The following is a 14,722-nucleotide window of genomic DNA, read 5'->3' on the forward strand; positions in this document are numbered from 1 at the left end:
CTTTCTGTTTCTCTCTCTCTTTCTTTCTTACTTTCTTCCTTTCCTTCTTTTTCTTACAAATGGAATCTCACAATGTCACCCAGCCTGGAGTGCAGTGGTGCAATCTCGGCTCACTGCAAGCTCCACCTCCTGGGTTCACGCCATTATCCTGTCTCAGCCTCCCAAGAAGCGGGGAATACAGGCACCCGCCACCACACCCGGGTCATGTTTTGTAGTTTTAGTAGAGACAGGGTTTCTCCATGTTAGCCAGGCTTGTCTGGGTCTCCTGACCTCGTGATCCATTCTCCTTGGATTCCCAAAATGCTGGGATTACAAGTATGATTCACCATTCCAGGCCTGCTGAAGGCTTTTGTGGCTTCCCCTCTCCCTCCTTTTCTCCTACTGTAGACATGTTTCCCAACCTCCCCTGACTCTGCTCCCAATTTATGGAACTCCTATACCTCTACCGCAGCCAGGGACTTCCTCTTGGGTGTTCGCCATGAAAGCACAACCAGGCAGCAGCCTCCCACCACTTCTGCCTGGCCACCACCAAGCCAGGAGCCCGAGTCCATCCCGGGAGTGCAGGGGGCGGGACAATAATGGGGCAGACGCAGTTTCCCTGCTGTTCGATGTGCCTTCCCGCTCCCAGAATGCCCAGGTGATTCAATCCACTCATCCGGTGCCATTGCAACCTTCCAATCCTGGGGAAGGGCCGGCGGGTGCAGCAGATGCCACACACGCCAGAAAAGACCTCTGCTCCAGAACGCACGGGCCGCTTTATCCAGGGGAAGGACATTGCTTTCCCAGCCACCAGGAACATAGTCCCTGTGCACCCCGATACCCATTGCCACAAACTTCATGTAGACTCCAGTCCCAAGGACATGCAAGAGACCCAGCCCTTGGGCCCCGTGGGCACACCCACTGCCACGGCTCCTTCCATACGAGCGGGCAACTCTGCAAATTAAGTGACCCACTGAACAGCACCAAGAGGACAGGGAGGTGCCAACAAAGAAGGAGCCTCCAACACCCACCTCCAAAGCAAGCAATTAATCCAAGGGAAAACCTGTCACAGTGCTTCCATGCTCCTCTCACATGAACGGCCTGGCCATCCTGTTCTGGTCCAGCCCAAGCCACCTCCACCCTATCCCGGCCTGCTCAAAAGGTCCCTGCCTAATTGAGCAGGGTGCTCCCTCTCCAAGGCTCTATCACTCTTTCTGTCTACCTCCCAACCCCTCTCTCTTCTGGATTTGCCCCGCAACTTGCGATATTTCTGTCACCTACACTCTGTCTCTCTGTCTCTCTCTCTTTCTCTGTCCCTCTCTCTTTCTCTGCCTCTCTGTATGACTCTTTCCCTGCTCCGCTCCCCTGTCTCTCTCGATTGCTGTCTCTATCCTTCCCTCAGTTTCAATCTCTCCATCCATCTCTTCATTGCTCTACTTCAAGCCGTTTGTGTGTGCGTGCATGTGTGTGTGTGTGTGTGTCTGTGTACCTGTGCTCGCGCGTGTGTGGGTTCCCACGCACGAGCGCCCAGGTGTGTCTGTCTGGGGCTGTAGATTTGCTCCCTGTGGTGGTGGGGTGTGTCTGGTTTTCTCTCAGCCCCTCTCACTGGGGATCAGGCTGCCAGGTCTTGTGCCAGCCTGGGGCAGAGGAGAGCATTCCCCAACCCCGAACCCCCCCCACATCCTCTTGCCCACCAGCCGGGTCTTGGTCAGAACAAGCGACCGTGGTTGGGGCTTTGTGAGAAAAAGGTCACGCGCGGCTGAGCAGGCTGTTAGAACTTGGCCAGTCCTGATGGCTCTGTGTGGGTGCTTCAAGTGGGGGTCTTGCAGGACTTCCTGAGTGGCCAGGGATCCAAAAGAATACCTCCATGACGGGGCAGAGGACGGGACGGTGTCCCAGGATCGTGGACCCTGGACCCTGACACCTCGGAGCACTCCCTGTTCTGAGCCGGCCTGACGTGGTGGAAACTCGGGAACTCCAGAGCCGGGGGAAGGCAGCGGGCCAGCTGCTTGGGGGTCCAGATCCGAACCCGGGTGCCCCGGGCTGGCGGCACTGGCTAGAAGCTGGCGGGCATGGCTGGGCCGGGCTCTTGGGGCAGCCAGGCACCACTTCTGGCGTCTATGGCCATACCACACTGAACTCGCCCGATCTCATCGGATCTCAGAAGCTAAGTGGTGTCGGGCCTGGTTAGTACTTGGATGGGAGACCATCTGGGTATACTGGGTGCTGCAGGTCTTTTTGCTTTGTTTCTTGACTTTCTTTCTTTTCTACCTTCCTTTCTTCCTTTCTCTGTCTCTTCTTTCTTTCTTTCTTTTCCTTCCTTCCTTCCTTCCTTCCTTCCTTCCTTCCTTCCTTCCTTCCTTCCTTCCTTCCTTCCTTCCTTCCTTCCTTCCTTCCTTTCTTTCTTTCTTTCTTTCTTTCTTTCTTTCTTTCTTTCTTTCTTTCTTTCTTTCTTTCTTTCTTTCTTTCTTTCTTTCTTTCTTTCTTTCTTTTTCTTCCAGACAGAGTCTCGCTCTGTCACCCAGGCTGCAGTGCAGTGGCGCAATCTCAGCTCACTACATGCTCGGCATCCCAGGTTCGCACCATTTTCCTGCCTCAGCCTCCCGACCGCCTGGGACTATAGGCGCCCTCCAGCATGCCCAGCTCATATATTGTAGTTTCAGTAGAGACGGGGTTTCACCATGTTAGCCAGGCTAGTCTGGATCTCCTGACCTCGTGATCCACCCGCCTCGGCCTCCCAAAGTGCTGGGATTACGGGCATGATCCACCACATACCGTAGGCTTTTGTGGCTTTCCCCCTCCCTCCCTTCCCCCTACTGTCGCCATGCTTCCCAACCTCCCCTGACTCTGCTCCCACTTTATGGCCTGCCTACACCCCCGCCACAGCCAGGGACCTCCTCCTGGGGGTCCTCCACCAAAATACCACTGGGAAGCAGCATCCCACTACTTCCGCCTTGCCGCCGACCAGTCAGGAGCCTGTACAGGTGCGGGTTCCCTGCCATTCATGGTACCTTCCTGCTCTGGAATACCCAGGTGATTCAGTCTACTCATCCTTCGCTGCCCTCCAATTTGGGGGAAGGGGAGGGCAGGGGCAGCAGGTGCCACACACGCTAGCCAAGACCTCTGCTCCAGAATGCAGGGCTGCTTTATTTGGGAGAAGGACATTGCCTCACCATCCACTGGGAAAACAGTTGCTGTGCACCCAGATTCTTATTGCCACCAACTTCGTGTAAATTCCAGTCCCGAGGACACACCAGAGACCCAGGCCTCAGGACCAGTGGGCACGCCCACTGACACGGCTCCTGCCAATCGGGCGGGCGCACTCTGCAGATCAATGTGACCACTGCACCACACCAAGAACATTACGAGATGCCAACAAAGGAAAGAGCCTAGGAAACGCACCTCCAAAGCAAGTAATTTATCCAGGACAAAACCCCTCTAGGCGCTCCATTGCTCCTCTTGCATGGACGGCCTGTCCACCCTGTTCTGGCCCAGTCCAATGGCCTGCTCAAAAGGACCCTGCCTACCAGAGCAGGGTGCTCCTTCTCCAAGGCTCTATCAATCTCGCTCTTTACCTCCCTGTGCCTCTCTTTTCTGGATTTGCCCCTGCACCTCACGCTACTTCTGTCACCTTCCCTCTGTCTCTCTGTCTCTCTCTCTTTCTCTGTCCCTCTCTCTTTCTCCGCCTCTCTGTACATCTCTTTCCCTCTCCACTTCCCCTGTCTCTCTCAATCACTGTATCTCTCCCTCCCTCGATTTCAATCTCTCCATCCATCTCTTCCTTCATCTCCTTCAAGTCATTTGTGTGTGTGTGCACTTGTGTGTGTGCGTGTGTGTATGCATGTGTCAGTGTGTGTGCTCGCATGCGTGCAATTTACCGTGCATGTGTGTCCATGTGTGTCTGTGTGTTGGGCTGTGGATTTGCTCCTGGTGGTGGTGGGGTGTGTCTGGGTTTCTCTCAGCCCCTCTCGCCGGGGATCAGGCTGCTGGACCTAGTGCCAACCCGGGGCAAACCAGGGCCATCCCGCAACCCACAACCCCCCACTCTCTTGCCCACTGGCCGGGTCTTGGTTTTGACAAGCAACTGTGGTGGGGGCGGTGTGAGAGAAAGACCATGTGAGATGTGTCCGGCTGTTGTCCCTTGGACAGCCCTGATGGCTCTGATTTGGTGGATCAAGAGGGGGCCTCGCAGGAGCTACTGAGCGGCCAGGTATCCAGAAGAATATCTCCGCGACAGGGTGAAGGATCAGATGGGGTTCCAGGATCATTTTCCCTGCACCCTGAAGCCTCAGAGCACTCCCTGTTCTTAGAGGGTCTGATGTGTTGGAAACTCGGCAGTTTGGAAGCCATGGGAAGGCTGCTGTCGATCGTCTCTGGGGTCCCGATACGAGCCCGGCAGCCCTGGGCTGGCGGTGCTGGCTGGAATCAGGCGGGCATGGATGGGCTGGGCTCTTAGGGCAGCCAGGCACCTATGCTGGTGTCTACGGACCTACCAACCTGAACGCACCTGAGCTCGTATGATCTCTAGAAGCTAAGCAGCATTGGGCCTGGTTAGTACTTGGATGGGAGGCCGCCTGGGAACACTGGTTGCTGTAGGCTTTTTTGTTTTCTTTCTTGTCTTTCTTTTCTACCTTCCTTTCTTCCCTTCTCTCTCTCTCTTCTTTCATTCTTTCTTTTTTCTTTCTTTCTTTCCTTCTTTCTTCCTTCCTTCCTTTCTCTCTTGTGTTGTTTCTTTCTACGTTTCTTTCTTTTCTTTCTCTCTCTTTCTTCTTTCTTTTTTCTTTCTTTCTCTCTTTCTCTCTCTCTTTCTTTCTTTCTTTCTTTCTTTTTCTTTCTTTCTTTCTTTCTTTCTTTCTTTCTTTCTTTCTTTCTTTCTTTCTTTCTTTCTTTCTGTCTGTCTGTCTGTCTTTCTTTCTTTCTGCCTTCCTGCCTTCCTGCCTTCCTGCCTTCCTGCCTTCCTGCCTTCCTTCTTTCCTTTTCTTCCAGAGGGAGTCTCACTTTGTCACCCAGGGTGGAGTGCTGTGGCACGATCTCGGCTCACGGCAAGCTCTGCCTCCTGGGTTCACGCCATTCTCCTTCCTCAGCCTCTCGAGCAGCTGGGACTACAGGCGCCCACCACCATGCCCGGCTCATGTTTTGTAGTTTTTTGCAGATGCGGTGTCACTGTGTAAGCCAGGCTGGTCTGGATCTCCTGATCTTGTGATCCACCTGCCTCGGCCTCCCAAAGTGCTGGGATTACAGGTGTGATCCACCATGCCCAGCCTGCTGTAGGCTTTTGTGGCTTTCCCCTTCCCTCCCTTCCCCCTACTGTCGCCATGCTTCCCAACCTCCCCTGACCATGCTCCCCATTTATGGTCCCCTTACACTCCCGCTGCAGCCAGGGACCTCCTACCGGGGGGTCGCCACCAAGGCACCACCAGGCAGCAGTATCCCAGCGCTTCTGCTTCACTGCCACCTGCCAGGAGCCTGATTCCAACGCAGGAGGGAGGGGGCCGGACCCCAAAGGCATAGGTGCGTGTTTCCTGCTGTTCGTGATGCCTTCCCGCTCCCGGAACACCCAGGTGATGCAATACACTCATCGGGCACCACTGTAACCTTTCAAACCAGAGGAAGAGGCAGGCAGGGGCAGCGGGTGCCGCACAGGTCAGCCATGACCTCCGTTCCAGAAAGCAGGGGTTGCTTTATCTGGTGGAGGGACATTGCTTCGCCAGCCGCCAGGGAAACTCTCCCTGTGCACCCAGATTCCCATTGTCACAATCTTGTTAACTCCAGTCCCGAGGACACACCAGAGACCAAGGCCACGGGCCTCGTGGGCATGCCTGATGCCATGGCTCCCATCAAAGAGGCAGGAGTACTCTGCAAATCAAGGGACCCACCGCACTGCACCAAGAGCACAGGAAGTTGCCAACAAAGGCAGGAGCCTAAGATACCTACCTCCAAAACAAGCAATTAATCCAAGACGACATCTGTATCAGCACTGCGTTGCTCCTCTCGCATGGATAGCCTGGCCACCTGGTTCTGGCCCAGCCCAAGCCCTCTTGACCCTATCCCAGTCTGCTCAAAAGGGCCCTGCCTACCGGAGCAGGGTGCTCCCTCTCCATGCCTCTATCTCTCTCGCTGTCTAGCTCCCTCCCCCTCTCTCTTCTGGGTTTGCCCCTGCACCTCCCACTACTTCTGACACCTTCCTTCTGTCTCTCTGTCTCTCTCTGTCCCACTCTCTTTCTCTGAATCTCTGTCTGTCTCTTTCCCTCTCCCTTTCCCCTGTCTCTCTCGATGGATGTCTCACTCCCTCCTTCGGTTTCAATCTCTCCAACTATCTCTTCCTTACTCTCCTTCAAGCTGTTTGTGTGTGCATGCATGTGTGTGTGTGTGTGTGCGTGCCCACACATGTGTGGGATCCCTCGCGCGAGAGCCCGGGTGTGTCTGTGGATTTGCTCCTGGTGGTGGTGGCATGTCTGGGTTTCTCTCAACCCTCCTCGCTGGAGATAAGGCTGAGGGCTCTACTGCCAGCCTGGGGCAAAGCAGGGGTTTCACCCAACCCGGAACCCTCCACACCCTCTTGACCACAGGCCGGGTCTTGGTCGGGATAAACGACCATGGTGTTGGTGTTGTGAGAAAAAGTCCACACGCTGCTCAGTCGCCTGTTCGCCCTTGGTGAGTCATGATGGCTCTGGCTGGTTAGGGCAAGAGGGGGCCTTGCAGGAGCTCCTGAGCAGCCAACAATCCAATGGAATACCTCCGCTACGGGGTGGAAGACTGGACGGGGTCCCAAGATAGTGGACCCAGGCACTGACTCCTCAGAGTGCTCCCTGTTATGAGCCCAATGTGGTGGAAGCTCAGGAGCTCGGGAAGCGGAGTAAAGACATGGCGAGTGCCTCAGGGGTCCCAATCTGAGCCCACCGGACCCAGCTTGGGGGTGCCGGCTGGAAGCTGGTGGGCATGGCTGGGCTGGGCTCTTGGGACAGCCAGGCACCTCTGCTGGCGTCTACGGCCATACCACCCTGAACACGCCAAATCTCGTCTGTTCTGGGAAGCTAAGCAGAGTCGGGCCTTTTTAGTACTTGGATGGGAGACTGCCTGGGAATACAGGGTGCAGTAGGTTTTTGGCTTTCTTTCTTTCTTTCTTTCTTTCTTTCTTTCTTTCTTTCTTTCTTTCTTTCTTTCTTTCTTTCTTTCTTTCTTTCTTTCTTTCTTTCTTTCTTTCTTTCTTTCTTTCTTTCTTTCTTTCTTTCTTTCTTTCTTTCTTTCTTTCTTTCTTTCTTTCTTTCTTTCTTTCTTTCTTTCTTTCTTTCTTTCTTTCTTTCGGTCTCTCTCTCTCTCTCTTCTTCCAGACGGAGTCTCACTCTATCACCCAAGTTGGAGTGCAGTGGCGTGATCTTGGCTCACTTCAAGCTCCATCTCTCATGTTCACACCACTCTCCTGTCTCAGCCTCCTGAGCAACATGGACTATAGACGCCTGCTCCCACGCCGGCCTCATGTTTTGTAGTGTTAGTAGCAGAGACAAGATTTCCCCGTGTTAGCCAGGCTGGTCTGGATCTCCTGACCTCATGATCCACACTCCTCGGAATCGCACGTGCTGTGGTTGCAGCCATGATCCACGGAGCCTGGCTTGCTGTAGTCTTTTGTGGCTTCAACCATCCCTCCCTTTCCCCTACTGTTGCCATGCTTCCCAACTTCCCCCATTCTGGTCCCACTTTATCCCCCACCTACAACACCGCTGCAGCTGGGGACATCCTCTTGGGGATCTGCCACCAAAGCACATCTGGGCATCAGCGTCCCACCACTTACAACTCACTGCCACCATGCCATGAGCCTGGGTACATCCCAGGAGGTCAGGGGGCAGACCATAAAGGTGCAGGCGCAGGTTCCCTGCCATTGGCGGTGCCTTCCAACTCCCGGAATGCCCAGGAGATTCAATGCACTCATTGGGCACCACCGCAACCTTCCAAAGAGGGGGAAGGGGTGGGCAGGGGCAGTAGGTGCCACACACACCAACCAAGACCACCGCTCCAGAATGCAAGGGCCTTTTTTATCCGGGGAAAGGACATTGCTTTGCCAGGCACCAGGAAAACAGTCCTTGTGCACCCAGATTCCATTGCTACCAACTTCGTGTAAACTCCAGTCCCGAGGACATGCCAGAGACCCAGGCCTCAGGCAACGTGGGTATGCCCAGAGCCACGGCTCCTGCCAAATGGACGGGTGAACTCCGCAAATGTAGGGGCCCAATGCACTCCACCAGGAGCACAGGGAAGTGCCAACATAGGGAGGAGCCTAGGAAACCCACCTCCAAAATAAGCCATTAATCCAAGACAACATCCGTATCAGTGCTGCGTTGGTCCTCTTGCATGGACGGCCTGGCTACCCTGTTTTGGCCCAGTCCAACCCCACTCCACCCTATCCCAGTCTGCTCAAAAGGGCCATGCCTACCAGAACAGGGCGCTCCATATCCAAGCCTCTATCACTCTCGCTCTTTAGCTCCCTCCCATTCTCTCTTCTGTGTCTGCCCCTTAACTTCCTGCTACTTCTGTCACCTTCCCTCTCTCTCTCTCTCCCTGCTTCCCAACCTCCCCTGACTCTGTTCCCCCTTTATTGCCTGCCTACACCACCGCCACAGCTGGAGACCTCCTCCTGGGGGTCCACCACCAAAGCACCTCCAGGCATCAGAATCCCACTGCTCCCACCTCACTACTGCACTACTAGGAGCCCGGCTCCAGTCCGGGAGGGCAGGGGTACGAACACTAAAGGTGGAGGCGCAGGTTCCCTACCATTCACCATGCCTTCCCGCTCTTGGAATAACCAGGAGATTCAACCCACTCAGTGGGCACCATTGCAAACTTTCAAACTGGGGAAAGGGGTGGGCAGTGGCAGCAGGTGTCACACATGCCAGCCAAGACCTCAGCTCCAGAATGCAGGGGCAGCTTTATCCGGGGGAAAGACATTGCTTCACCAGCCACCAGGAAAACAGTTCCTGTACACCTGGATTCCCATCGCCACCATCTTCATGTAAACTCCAGTCCCAAGGACACTCCACAGACCCAGCCCTTGGGCTCCGTGGGCACGCCTGTCCCCACGGCTCCCACCAAACATGAAGGTGCAATCTGCCAATCAAGGGGCCCACCGAATCGCACTAAGAGCACATGGAGGTACCAACAAAGGAAGCCGCCTACGAAAACCATCTCCAAAGCAAGCAATTAATCCAAGACAAACCCCTCTCAGCGCTCCGTTGCTCGTCTCGCATGGGCGGCCCGGTCACCCTCCTCTGGACCAGCCCAACCCCCCTCCACCCTATCCTGGCCTGCTCAGAAGGGCCCTGCCTTAAGGAACAGGGAGCTCTCTCTCCATGGATCTGTCACTGTTGCCCTCTAGCTCCCAACCCCTCACTCTTCTGGGTTTTCCCCTGCACCTCATACTCCTTCTGTCGCCTTCCCTCTGTCTCTCTGTCTCTCTCTCTTTCTCTGTCCCTCTCTCTTTCTCTGTCTCTCTCTATGTCTCTATCCCTCTCCCCCTCCCCTGTCTCTCTCAATCGCTATCTCTCTCCCTCCCTTGGTTTCAATCTCTGCATCCATCTCTTCCTTGCTCTCCTTTGAGCCATGCATGTGTGCATGCATGTGTGTGTGTGTGTGTGTGTGTGTGCGTGTGCCTGCACTCGCGCATGTGTGGGTTCCCGTGCAAAAGCGCCCGGGTGTGTCTGTGTGTGGGGCTGTGCATTTTCTCCTGGTGGTGGTGCAGTGTGTCTGGGTTTCTCTCAGCCCCTTTCGCCGGGGATCGGGCTGCTGGCTCTAGTGCCAGCCTGGGGCAAAGCAGAGCATCCCCCAACCCCCAACCACCCACGCCCTCTTGCCCACCGGCCGGTTCTTGGTCGTAACAAGTGACCGTGGTTGGGGCATTGTGAGGAAAAGGCCAGCTGCGTCTGGGCAGCCTCTTCGATCTTCGCCAGTCCTGACAACTCTGGGTGGTAGGGCAAGAGGAGACCTCGCAGGAGTTCCTGAGCGGCCAGGAATCCCCCCTAACGTGCAAGATCTCATCTGATCTCAGAAGCTAAGCAGGGTCGGGCCTGGTTAGTACCTGGATGGGGGACTGCGTGGGAATACCAGGTGCTGTAGGGTTTTTGTTTTCTTTCTTGTCTTTCTTTCTTTTCTACATTCATTTCTTTCCTTCTCTCCTTCTCTCTTCTTTCTTTCCTTTCTTTCTTTCTCTGTTTCTTTTTTTTTTTTTTTTTGTATTTTTTAGTAGAGACGGGGTTTCACCGTGTTAGCCGGGATCGTCTCTCGATCTCCTGACCTCGTGATCCGCCCATCTCGGACTCCCAAAGTGCTGGGATTACAGGCTTGAGCCACCGCGCCCGGCCTTCTCTGTTTCTTTCTTTCCTTTTTTCTTTCTTTCTTCTTTCTTTCTTTTCTTTCTTTCCTTCTCTTTCTTTTTTCTTCCTTCTTTATTTCTTTCTTTCTTCTTTCTTTCCTTCTTTCTTTCTTTCCGTTCTTTCTTTCTCTCTCTCCTTCTTTCTCTCTTTCTTTCTTTCCTCCTTCCTTCCTTCCTTCTTTCCTTCCTTTCTTCTTTCTTTCTTTCTTTCTTTTTCTTCCAGATGGAGTCTCACTCTATCACCGAGCGTGTAGTGCAGTGGTGTGATCTCGGCTCATGGCTATCTCTGCCTCATGCATTCATGCCATTCTCCTGCCTCAGAATCCTGAGCAGTGGGGACTACAGGCGCCCACACCTATGCTGGGTTCATGTTTTGTAGTTTTAGTAGAGATGGGGTTTCACTGCGTTAGCCAGTCTGGTCTGGATCTCCTGAGCTCATGATCCACCTGTCTCGGCCTCCCAAAGTGCTGGGATAACAGGCGTGATCCACCACCCCCAGCCTGCTGTAGGCTTTTGTGGCTTCTCCCCTCCCTCCCTTTGCCTACTGTCACCATGCTTCCCAACCTCGCCTGACTATGCTCCACCTTTATCGCCCACCTACATGCCCGAAGCAGCCGGGGACCTCCTTCTGGGGATCTGCCACCAAAGCACCACCCAGCAGCAGCATCCCAGTGCTTCCGCATCACGGCCACTCTGCCAGGAGACCGGCTCCACCTCGGGGGAGGGTGGGGGAAGAGGTCAGGACACCAAAGGCGCAGGTGTGGATTCCCTGCTGTTCACGGTGCTTTCCCTCTCCCAGAACGCCCAGGTGGTTCAGTCCACTCATCAGGCACCACCGCAAACTTCCATACTGGGGGAAGGGGTGGGCCGGGGCAGCAGGTGCCACACATGCCAGCCAAGACTTCCTCTTCAGAATGCAGGGGCTGCTTTATCCAAGGGAATGACTTTGCTTTGCCAGTCACCAGGAAAACAGTCCCTGTGCACCCAGATTCCCATTGCCACAAATTTTGTGTAAACTCCAGTCCCGAGGACATGCCAGAGACCCAGGCCTTGGGCCCCATTGGCACGCCCGTTGCCACAGCTCCCACAAAAAGGGCTGGTGCACTTTGTAAATCGAAGGACTAACAGCACCACACAAAGAGCACAGGGAGGTGCCAACAAAGAAAAGAGACTGTGAAACCCACCTTCAAAGCAGGAAATTAATCCAAGACAAAACCCGTCTCAGCACTCCAATGCTCCTCTCGCATGGACGGCCTGGCCACCTTGTTCTGCCCCAGCCCAAGCCCCCTCCAGCCTATCCAGGCCTACTCAAAAGGGCTCTGCCTACCAAGCCCCCTCCAGCCTATCCAGGCCTACTCAAAAGGGCTCTGCCTACCTCAGCAGGGTGCTCCCTCTCCAAGACTCTATTGCTCTCGCTCTCTAGCTCACTCCCCCTCTCTCTTCTGGGTTTGCCCCTGCACCTCGTGCTACTTCTCTTGCCTTCCTTCTGTCTCTCTATCTCTCTCTCTTTCTCTGTCCCTCTCTCTTTCTCTGTCTCTCTGTCTGTCTCTTTCCCTCTCCCCCTACCCTGTCTCTCTCGATTGCTGTCTCTCTCCCTCCCTCGTGTTCAATATCTCCATCCATCTCTTCCTTCCTCTCCCTCAAGCCGTTTGTGTGTGCGTGCATATGTCTGTGTGTGTGTGTGTGTCTGTGTATGGGCACGTGCACGTGTGTGCATTCCCGCAGGCAAACGCCCAGGTGTGTCTATGTGTAGGGCTGTGGATTTGCTCCTGGAGGTTGTGAGGTGTTTCTGGGTTTCTCTCAGCCCTTCTGGCCGGGGATCAGGCTGCCGGCTATACTGCCAGCCCAAGGCAAAACAGGGCCATCCCCCGACTCCCAACTCCCCACGCCCTCTTGCCCACTGGTCGGGTCTTGGTCTGGCCAAGGTACCGTGTTTGGGTCATTGTGAGAAAAGGGCCAGGCACGTGTTGTCTAGATGTTTGCCCTTGGCCAGCCCAGGCGGCTCTGGGTGGGTGGAGCAAGAACAGGCCTCACAGGAGCTCCTGAGCTGTCAGTGATCCACCGTTTCCACCTAGCTGCTGCCCCGCCAGGAGCCCAATTCCATCCTAGGAGGGCAAGGGGCCGGACCCCAAAAGCACAGGCCTGGATGTTGGCATTGTGAGATGAAGGCCATGTGCCGCTGGGCTGCCTGTTTGCCCTCGGCCAGGGCTGACGCCTCTGGCTGGGTGGGTCAAGAGGGGGCCTCGCAGGAGCTCCTGAGCCAACATGGATCCAAAAGAATACTTCTGTGACAGGGCGGAGGAGCAGACAGGGTCCCAGGATCGTGGGTCATGGGCCCTGAGGCCTCAGAGCACTCCCCATTCTGAGCAGGCCCGACATTGTGGAAGCTCGGGAGCTCGGGAGCTGGGAAATGGCCACGGGCGAGCGACTTGCAGTTCCGGATATGAACACGGAGGCCCCGGGCCAGTGGTGTTGGCTGGAAGCTGGCAGGCATGGCTGGGCCAGGCTCTTGTGGCAGCCAGGTGCCTCTGCCGGCGTCTACGGCCATACCACCCTGAACGCACGAGATCTCATCTGATCTCGGAAGCTAAGCCAGGTTGGACCTGGTTAGTCCTTGGATGAGAGATCGCCTGGGAATACCGGGTGCTGTGGACTTTTTTGCTTTCTTTCTTATCTTTCTTTCTTTTCTACCTTCCTTTCTTTCCTTCTCACTCTCTCTCATCTATCTTTCTTTTCTCTCTCTTTCTTTCTTTCTTTCCTTCTTTCTTTCTTTCTCTCACTCATTCTTTCTTTCTTTTCTTTCTCTCTTTCTTTCTTTCTCTCTATTCTTTCTCTCTCCTCTCCTTCCTTCCTTCCTTCCTTCCTTCCTTCCTTCCTTCCTTCCTTCCTTCCTTCCTTCCTTCCTTCCTTCCTTCCTTCCTTTCTTTCTTTCTTTCTTTCTTTCTTTCTTTCTTTCTTTCTTTCTTTCTTTCTTTCTTTCTTTCTTTCTTTCTTTCTTTCTTTCTTTCTTTCTTTCTTTCCTTTCGACTTTCTGTCTTTCTTTCTTTCTATTTCTTACAGACGGAGTCTCGCTCTGTCACCCAGGCTGGAGTGCAGGTGTGTGACCTTGGCTCACTAAAAGCTCAGCCTCCTGGATTCATGCCATTCTTCCTGCCTCAGCCTCCCGGGCACCTGGGACTACAAGCACCCGTCACCATGTTTTGCAGTTTTAGTAGAGATAGGGTTTCACTGTATTAGCCAGGTTGGCCTAGATCTCCTGTAGTTGTGATTCACCCACCTTGGCATCCCAAAATACTGGCATTACAGGCTTGATCCACCACATCTGGCCTACTGTAGGCTTTTGTGGCATCCCCCTCCCTCCCTTCCCCATACTGTCAACATGCTTCCCAACCTCCCCTGACTCTGCTCCCCCTTTATTGCCCACCTACACCCCCACTGCAGCCGGGGATCTCCTGCTGGGTGTCTGCCACAAAATCACCACCGGTCAGCAGCATCCCACTGCTTCTGCCTCTCCCCCGCCCCACCAGGGTCCCTTCTCCAGGCCGGGAGGGCAGGGGTCCAGACCCCAAAGGTGCAGTCGCGGGTTCCCTGCTGTTCACAGTGCCTTCCCGCTCCAGGAAGGCCAAAGCAATTCAATCCACTCATCCAGCGCTGCTGCAATCTTCCAAAATGGGGGAAGGGGTGGGCAGTGTCAACAGGTGCCACACACGCCAGCCAAGACCTCTGCTCCAGAATACAGGGCCTGTTTTATCCAGGGAAAGGACATTGCTATGCCAGCCACCAGGAAAACAGTCCCTGTGCACCCGGATTCCCATTGCCACCAACTTCATTTAAACTAAAGTCCTGAGGACACGCCAGAGACCCAGGCCTCAGGCCTCCTGGTCACACCCAGGGCCACGGCTCCTGCCAAACAGGTGGGGGTACTCTGCAAATCAGGGGGCCCTCCGCACCGTGCCAAGAGCACAGGGAGGTGCAAACAAAAGAAGGAACCTATGAAACCCACCTCCAAAGCAAGCAATTAATCCAAGACAAAATCAGTCTCAGTGCTCCATTACTCCTCTCACATAGACGGCCTGTCCACCCTGTTCTGGCCCAGCCCAATCCCTCTCCACCCTATCCTGGTGTGCTCAAAAGGGCCCTGGCTAACGGAACATGGCACTTCCACTCCAACTCTCTATCGCTCTTGCTCTCTAGCTTCCTCCCCCTCTCTTCTGTGTTTGCCCCTGCACCTCGTGCTCCTTCTGTCACCTTCCCTCTGTCTCTCTCTCTCTCTCTCTCTTTCCCTGTCAATCTCTCTTTCTCTGTTTGTCTGTCTCTTTCCCTCTCACCCTCCCCTGTCTCTCTTGATCGCTGTCTCTCTCCCTCCCTCAGTATCAATCTCTC

At 54.7% G+C, this 14,722-nt stretch overlaps 4 pseudogenes; all 4 read left to right on the forward strand.

Annotated features, from left to right (window-relative positions):
- The first annotated feature begins 2,095 nt into the window (after positions 1 to 2,095).
- Positions 2,096 to 2,214, forward strand: LOC123570881 (5S ribosomal RNA; annotated as a pseudogene).
- A 2,244-nt stretch (positions 2,215 to 4,458) lies between these two features.
- Positions 4,459 to 4,578, forward strand: LOC123570579 (5S ribosomal RNA; annotated as a pseudogene).
- Positions 4,579 to 6,962: 2,384 nt separating this feature from the next.
- Positions 6,963 to 7,081, forward strand: LOC123571275 (5S ribosomal RNA; annotated as a pseudogene).
- Positions 7,082 to 12,875: 5,794 nt separating this feature from the next.
- Positions 12,876 to 12,994, forward strand: LOC123570604 (5S ribosomal RNA; annotated as a pseudogene).
- The last annotated feature ends 1,728 nt before the right edge of the window (positions 12,995 to 14,722 follow it).

Source organism: Macaca fascicularis, chromosome 1 (genome assembly GCF_037993035.2).
Source record: "Macaca fascicularis isolate 582-1 chromosome 1, T2T-MFA8v1.1".
Taxonomy (NCBI): Eukaryota; Metazoa; Chordata; class Mammalia; order Primates; family Cercopithecidae; genus Macaca; species Macaca fascicularis.